At 38.3% G+C, this 6914-nt stretch overlaps 1 long non-coding RNA gene across 1 annotated transcript in view; it reads right to left on the reverse strand.

The window, feature by feature from the left end:
• The window catches only part of LOC122907856, a 30936-nt gene extending 24486 nt beyond the window's left edge, over positions 1-6450 (reverse strand). The window contains exon 1 of the long non-coding RNA XR_006384770.1: positions 6273-6450. This is a non-coding gene — a long non-coding RNA (uncharacterized LOC122907856). The remainder of the gene's footprint in view (positions 1-6272) is intronic.
• Positions 6451-6914: the final 464 nt, after the last annotated feature.

Here is a 6914-nt window from a genome sequence, read left to right on the forward strand (position 1 = left end):
GTAGACTCCCCACTGAGCAGGGAGCCCCAATGCAGGCCTTGATCCCAGGACCCCAGGATCATGACCCAAGGCAAAGGCAGACGCTTAACAAACTGAGCCACCCAGGCGCCCCTATATATCAAAGTCTTAATCCCCAGTACCTTTGAATGAGTTCTTATTTGGAGTTAGTCTTTACAGAAGCAATCAAATTAAAATGAGGTCATTAGGATAGGCCCCAATCCAATGGGACCGGTGACCCTGTAAGAAGGGTAAGTTTGGACATAGATACATGTAGGGGGAAGGCAGTGTAGTGAGACAGTGGGAAAAGAAGCAAGGAGAGGAGTCTGGGACAGATCTATCCCTCACAGACCTCGGAAGGAACCAACCCTGCCAACACCTTGATTCTGGACTTCTGCCTCCAGACCTGTGAGATACTCAGTTACAGTTGTTTAAGCTCCCAATCCAATGTGAAAGTTACCCTTATGAAAAGGGGAAATTTGAACAGAGAGATAGATACACATAAAAGGAAGACAATGTCAACTTCTCATCATGGCAGCCCTAGCCAACAACTATAGAGGGAGGCATAGAAAGTAAAAATGTTTCAGAAAGGCCTTCATAGCTTAACTGAAGGTTGAGTTGTAGGATGAAGAGATATTTGCCAGGCTGGGCTGGAAAGGGAGGAGCCATAGGGATTCCATTCCAAAAGGATGTCATGAATAGAGAATGAGCAGTGTGTTGAAGCGTGACAAGCCTGAGAAAATGTTAGGTGGGCACATAGGTTTGGGGTAAGATGCCTTGAGGAAGGAGGCTGGAGTAGCAGGATGCTCATATTAAGAAGGACCTTTGATCTCTCTCTCTTTCTTTCTCTCTCTCTCTCTCTCTCTCTCTCTCACACACACACACACACACGTACACACACACAATATCTCTTTGAAAAACAAATATGAAGCAGAGAAGCTTTTGTGCTGGATTGAGTCTGTTTCTGATTTATCTGATGCCATTTCAATGAACCTTCTTCGTGAGTTAAAACTGATGCTCAGATAAAATGGGCAGCCCCCCCGTGCACATCTCCAGTGCGTTACGCGCAGTACCCCATACACTTCCAGGCACACTGGCATTGAACAAATAGCTCCTGATGGAAATACAGGCACTCAGTGCTGTTTATTCAGTGAGCAATGAAGTTACACAGCTTGACAAACTTTCATGGAGTCAAAGTCTTATTCTTCATACAAACGTGTTGTTTTGATTCCTTTAAGACAGCTTAAGAATTGGGCCTTTGGGGGCGCCTGGGTGGCTCAGTGGGTTAAGCCGCTGCCTTCGTCTCAGGTCATGATCTCAGGGTTCTGGGATCGAGTCCCGCATCGGGCTCTCTGCTCAGCAGGGAGCCTGCTTCCCTCTCTCTCTCTCTGTCTGCCTCTCCGTCTACTTGTGATTTCTCTCTGTCAAATAAATAAATAAAATCTTAAAAAAAAAGAATTGGGCCTTTGCTTAAAAATATGAAATCACTTAATGTAGAAGATTATAACATCTAAGGATAGGTTGGTATAAAACTGCTACAATGATTTCTCTTCAAATAATTGTGATATCTTTGTACCTTTCTAGTTTGAAATCTCTGCTCTTCTTATACTGAATTTGATAAAATCAAACTACATGCAGGAAACCTTACAGGAGCCACAGATAATAAACCTTGCATGTTCAAAACCAGAGAATAGAAAACTCTTATGTTTTAAAATAGAAAGAAATCTTCTTCATCTTTTTTTAGAGAGAAAATGTGGGTGACTGTGGCGGGGGTGGAGGGAGGAGAGGCAGAGAGAGAGAATCTTAAGCAGGTTCCATGCTCAGCATGGAGTCCAACAGAGGGCTTGATCTCATGAACTGAGCCAAAATCAAGAGTTGGATGCTTAACTGACTGAGTCACCCAGGCGCCCCTTAAAAGAGAAACTTTGGTAGGGGTGCCTGGGTGGCTCAGTGGGTTAAGCGTCTGCCTTCAGCTCAGATCATGATATCAGGGTCCTGGATTGAGTGCCACATCAGGCTCTCCACCCAGCAGGTAGTCTTCTTCCCCCTCTCTCTCTGCCTGCCTCTCTGCCTACTTGTGATCTCTTTGTCAAATAAATAAATAAAATCTTAAAAAAAAAAAGAAAGAAAGAAACCTTGGCAATTCAACCAACTCCCTCCTGCTCAATAAAATCCATATATAAATAATCCATATAAATTTGATGCCAGGACTTCTTAACTGTAATAAATGACTGTAAATAGCATAATCTTTACTATAATATTTGTCACACCTTGACTCAAACTTACCAAAAAGGCTGTTTTATAAGGGACAACAGCCATTCATTACTGATTTCTGTTAAGCCTATGCTCTAAACCAATAGCCTATCTTCCATAGAGAAACTAAAATTTTAAAACAATTAAATAAAAAATATATCACAAATCCTGCGGAAGGCATATATCGGGAAAGCCTAAATAACAAAGCAACTGGGTTCCATTTGAGAAATCTGCTATCCATTCATTGTGAAGCTTGGGTAAACCCTTCATCACTAGGGTACTTTTGCTTTTTCAACTGTAATATAAAAATAGAAGAAATAGATGCCCACTCATCCAAGTGAAGCATGTTGGGATCAAAGCACTAATATTCCAATAGTCCTTGCTTAAATGTATCAAAAAAATATTACAGGAAAATAAGCATTTTTTCCTTGAAAAGACTAAAGCAATTTATAGCTAATGTTGAAAGACAATGCTCAGACAGAAGGATAGATTAACACCAATTTTGCTTATGCATAGATTAATTTTTTTTATTCAGTGTAATTTATGAAAAAGAAGGAACAGTCATGTAAATAAAAGTTCCTTATAAGAATACTGATCTCGGGGCACCTGGGAGGCTCAGTGGGTTAAAGCCTCTGCCTTCGGCTCAGGTCATGATGCCAGGGTCTTGGCATCGAGACCCACATCTGGCTCTCTGCTCAACAGGGTGCCTGCTTCCCTTCCGCTCTCTCTGCCTGCCTCTCTGCATACTCTGTCAAATAAATAAATAAAATCTAAAAAAAGAGAATACTGATATTAATTGAATATGAAAATTGATATCACTGGAGTTGGGCACTCTTGCTACTTTGGGGACAGAATTTGAAAGAATTATAGTTCACAAAAAGGACTTCATACCTATTCTCACATCAGAGTAGAATCAGTAACAGATTTACAGACAATGACAGCTCAAGGGAATTTAGTTTTTCAAATGCAAATGGAGGCAGGCATTTGATTTTTATTTATTAACTAAACTTCTCTTTGGCATAAAATAATTGCTGACCACCCTGAATTTTACACACTTTTCTTATAATCTCGTATTTAAAAATGGGCTAGATGATTGGGGTGATCAGTAGGGAGCAGGGATACTCCTAGGATGGAATGAATGGAAAAAATCTGCTGGGTCTCCAGAGTCCCTTGTCATTAGCACAGGTTATTGGCATTGCCTTTCCCTGATATCAGTCCATTTTTACCACAAATTAAAAGGTGCTACACTTTCTTTTGTTGGTAAAACATGAGTTTGAAAATCTACCAGCACTCTCAGTCTAAAAGATTTTTAAAAGATTAGAAAATCGTCTTCAGTTTTTATAATAGTGCAGATTGATTTTTAAAAAATAGGTTGTCTATACTGTTTTTGGCACCAAGATCATGAACTAGGAAGCATTTTCAAGCATCTTTTTTCGAATTTTCTCTCTACCGCTCATACTTGCCTCAAAAGCAATTAATTTTTCATTCCTCGTTAAAACAAGTGTGTTCATGTTTTTAAATACTAGCTAGCTTGCTTAATATCAGCCACTTGTCATGGTAGAAATGGTAAGCAATTTTGGATCATTCATCTTTTTAATAGGAGAAAGTAAGTCATCTTCAAATTCAACAGCTCTTTTAAATACCTCACTGTGAAAGAACCAGGGAGCATCTACCTCGGACTAAAGAACATTATAGTCATGAGTCATGGGCAAAGACACATATCAACTGCAAAATGTCAGAATTCGCTGAAAATGAACAAATGCCAAAGATGTAAACTACAACAGAAAAACAATACACTTGGGTTTTATGAGTTGTTTTGTGTCTACCAACCATTTCTCTTAAAGTAGAAGAAATTAAAAAAAAAAAAAGAGGAGGAGGAGTATAAGAGGTAGAAGGAGCGACTTTCTTCCTCTTTGTGTTAAGATTTTAAAGATTTATTTCAGAGAGAGAGAAAGGAAGGGGGGCAGGGCAGAGGAAAAAGAAGAGAGAATTTCAAGCAGACTCCCTACGAGTGCAGATCCCGAAGTTTTGGGTTTGAACTCACGACCCTGAGTTCACGACCTGAGCCAAAATCAAGAGTCAGATGCTTGGCCAATGGAGCCACCAAGATGCCTCTCTGTTAAGATTTTAGTTCCCGGGGTTTGAATCTAGTACCTCCAAAGCAAAGTCAGATAGTGTCCTGAAACTTCGTTCAAGTGGCTACTGGCTCTTAATTCAGGTTTTAAATATGCAGAATCCATACAAGTTTAATTTTTTATCTGTATAGCTGGTGTCATTAAATCAACACCAGCTAGATCTCAGACAAAACTATAAACTTTAGCATTTTCATTTATAACAAAAGTAAAATGTGTTTGACTTTATTACTTTGTAACATTTAATCATCCTATGTTCATCACCTTTAGACTAGTAATTATCCTTTTGGCATTCAATAGTGAGAATGTGTTAATAAAAACTTAATGTAACTTAAAATAGCATAATGTTTTATGCAATCTAAAATAACCACTAGTAGGAGATAGTTATGTAGCCAATGTTAGCTGTTGACAAAATATTATGCAGATATGAAAGGTTGTATTTATAAAGCACTTTAGAACATGAAAAAATCCTATAAAATTAAGTTTTAAAAGCTCTGTTCTGAATTACATATACAGTATAAATGAAATCAAGCCAAACCTTATGCGTAGAAAATTACTGGAAAGAAATATTACTGAGTGTTATCGTTGTGTGTGGGTGCTACAATTATGGGATTTTCTTTCCTTTTCATGCTTTTTCCTCCTAAATTATTTTTGCTGTAGTGTATATTCAAAGCTGCCATCATCTTCTGCCTGGACCATCTTGAGAGCCCTCTAGCCAATCTCCCCACTTTCATTATTATATGTTTTTTTCTTTATCCATATATTAGCCAAAGTGATCTTCTTAAATAAGTTGGACACTTCTTAAAGTAAGTTGGCTTTCTATTTCAATTAGAATAAAATCCAAAATCTTTAACCTGTTGACAATAACCTACTTGATTGGACCTGGTATATGGGTCCTGTTTTATTGGGTACATATTGAAAGGATTTCCCATTTCTCCTGAAATTCACCATTCTCTTCCTGAAACAAAACTTACATCTAATTTATGCTCTTCAGTTCAGTAAATCACTGACTGTAAATTATACTTCATACTCACAGCTTAGCCAACTTGATAATTTCAGCAACTTTTACAAAGAGAACATATGTATATTTCACATTCCATCCATACAAATATAGGGGCAAATATATATAAAATATAAGGTACAAATAAAAATGCTGCTAGTAATAGACACTGAAGTAAGGGAGTATGAGTGAATGATTGACAAGATGAATTCATATATTTTTTTAAAGATTTTATTTATTTATTTGACAGAGAGAGATCACAGCAGACAGAGAGAGAGGGGGAAGCAGGCTCCCTGCTGAGCAGAGAGCCCGATGCGGGACTCGATCCCAGGACCCTGAGATCATGACCTGAGCCGAAGGCAGTGGCTTAACCCACTGAGCCACCCAGGTGCCCCAGATGAATTCATATTAAGCAGCTTTTTCCTTACTGATTTTATAGGAAGGGTGTGATTTAAGTAGCAAAAACTATGATTGTTTAATAGAGATTAAATCATTTGCACAAGGAAAGGAAAACTGCATTAATATTTAGTGAGTTCCTCCCTGTGGTAAATTATTAATATTTGTCATCTCACTTAAGGCTAAAAGTATTAGTAAATATCTGATGCAAGGAAAGCAAAGATGGCCAAACAGCAGTCTGAAGGACACTGAATCTTTTTCTTAGTTCCAGTTCAGTGGGTCTCCCTGGGTAGAAATTAAAAGAGCTAGATCAGTATTGTCTAATAGAAAAATAAGTTTGCTGGTGATTTTAAATTTTCTAGTGGCTGTATTACAAAAGTAAAAATGAAACAGGAGAAATTAATGCAAATAATATATGTTATGCAACCTGATTTGCCTAAAAATCAATATTTTAATATCTAATCAATATCAAAATTATTAATGAGATATTTTACCTTTTTTTGTTCTAAGTCCCCAAATTCCACTCGGCATTCCATACTTAGAACCATTCCAGTTTGACCTAGCCCATTTCAAGCACTCAGTGGCCATCTGTGGCTAGGAGCCACATGTTGGCCAGCACAGGGCTTAATAATAATCCAAGAGGAGAAAGTAACCAAATAACAGAGTCTAAGTTTAATTTTCTGGATGGCTTATGAAGCAACTTGCAATGCTTCTCTGGGATTGGATGCCTTCAGTTTTTGAGACACCAAAACTGGGAAGTCTGGATTCAGACAGTCTGAACTGGGCTGTCCATGATCCCAGCCAGCCAAAGTTCAATCAGTTGATGTGCTTGGTTGCACACCACTGAAACTTGGCAAGAGTTCTCTCTGCCATCCAAACAAGCCTGCAATCCACCATGGATGAGAACAAGAGTCTTCTATTGCTTCATCAACCACACAGATCTTTAGTTAGGGTGACATTATGATTGATTATCTAAACAGGAATAGTTTTGATAGAGAAATGAGTGCTCTTATAGTTACCTTGGGACAATAGGCATAATACGATCTGTATGCTGAGAGATCAGGACACATGGTCACTCTACACTTACTCAGCATTTCTACCTCTCAAAACAACCTGAGTTACTGCCAGTAGGTACA

This window comes from Neovison vison, chromosome 5 (genome assembly GCF_020171115.1).
Source record: "Neovison vison isolate M4711 chromosome 5, ASM_NN_V1, whole genome shotgun sequence".
NCBI classification, from domain to species: domain Eukaryota; kingdom Metazoa; phylum Chordata; class Mammalia; order Carnivora; family Mustelidae; genus Neogale; species Neogale vison.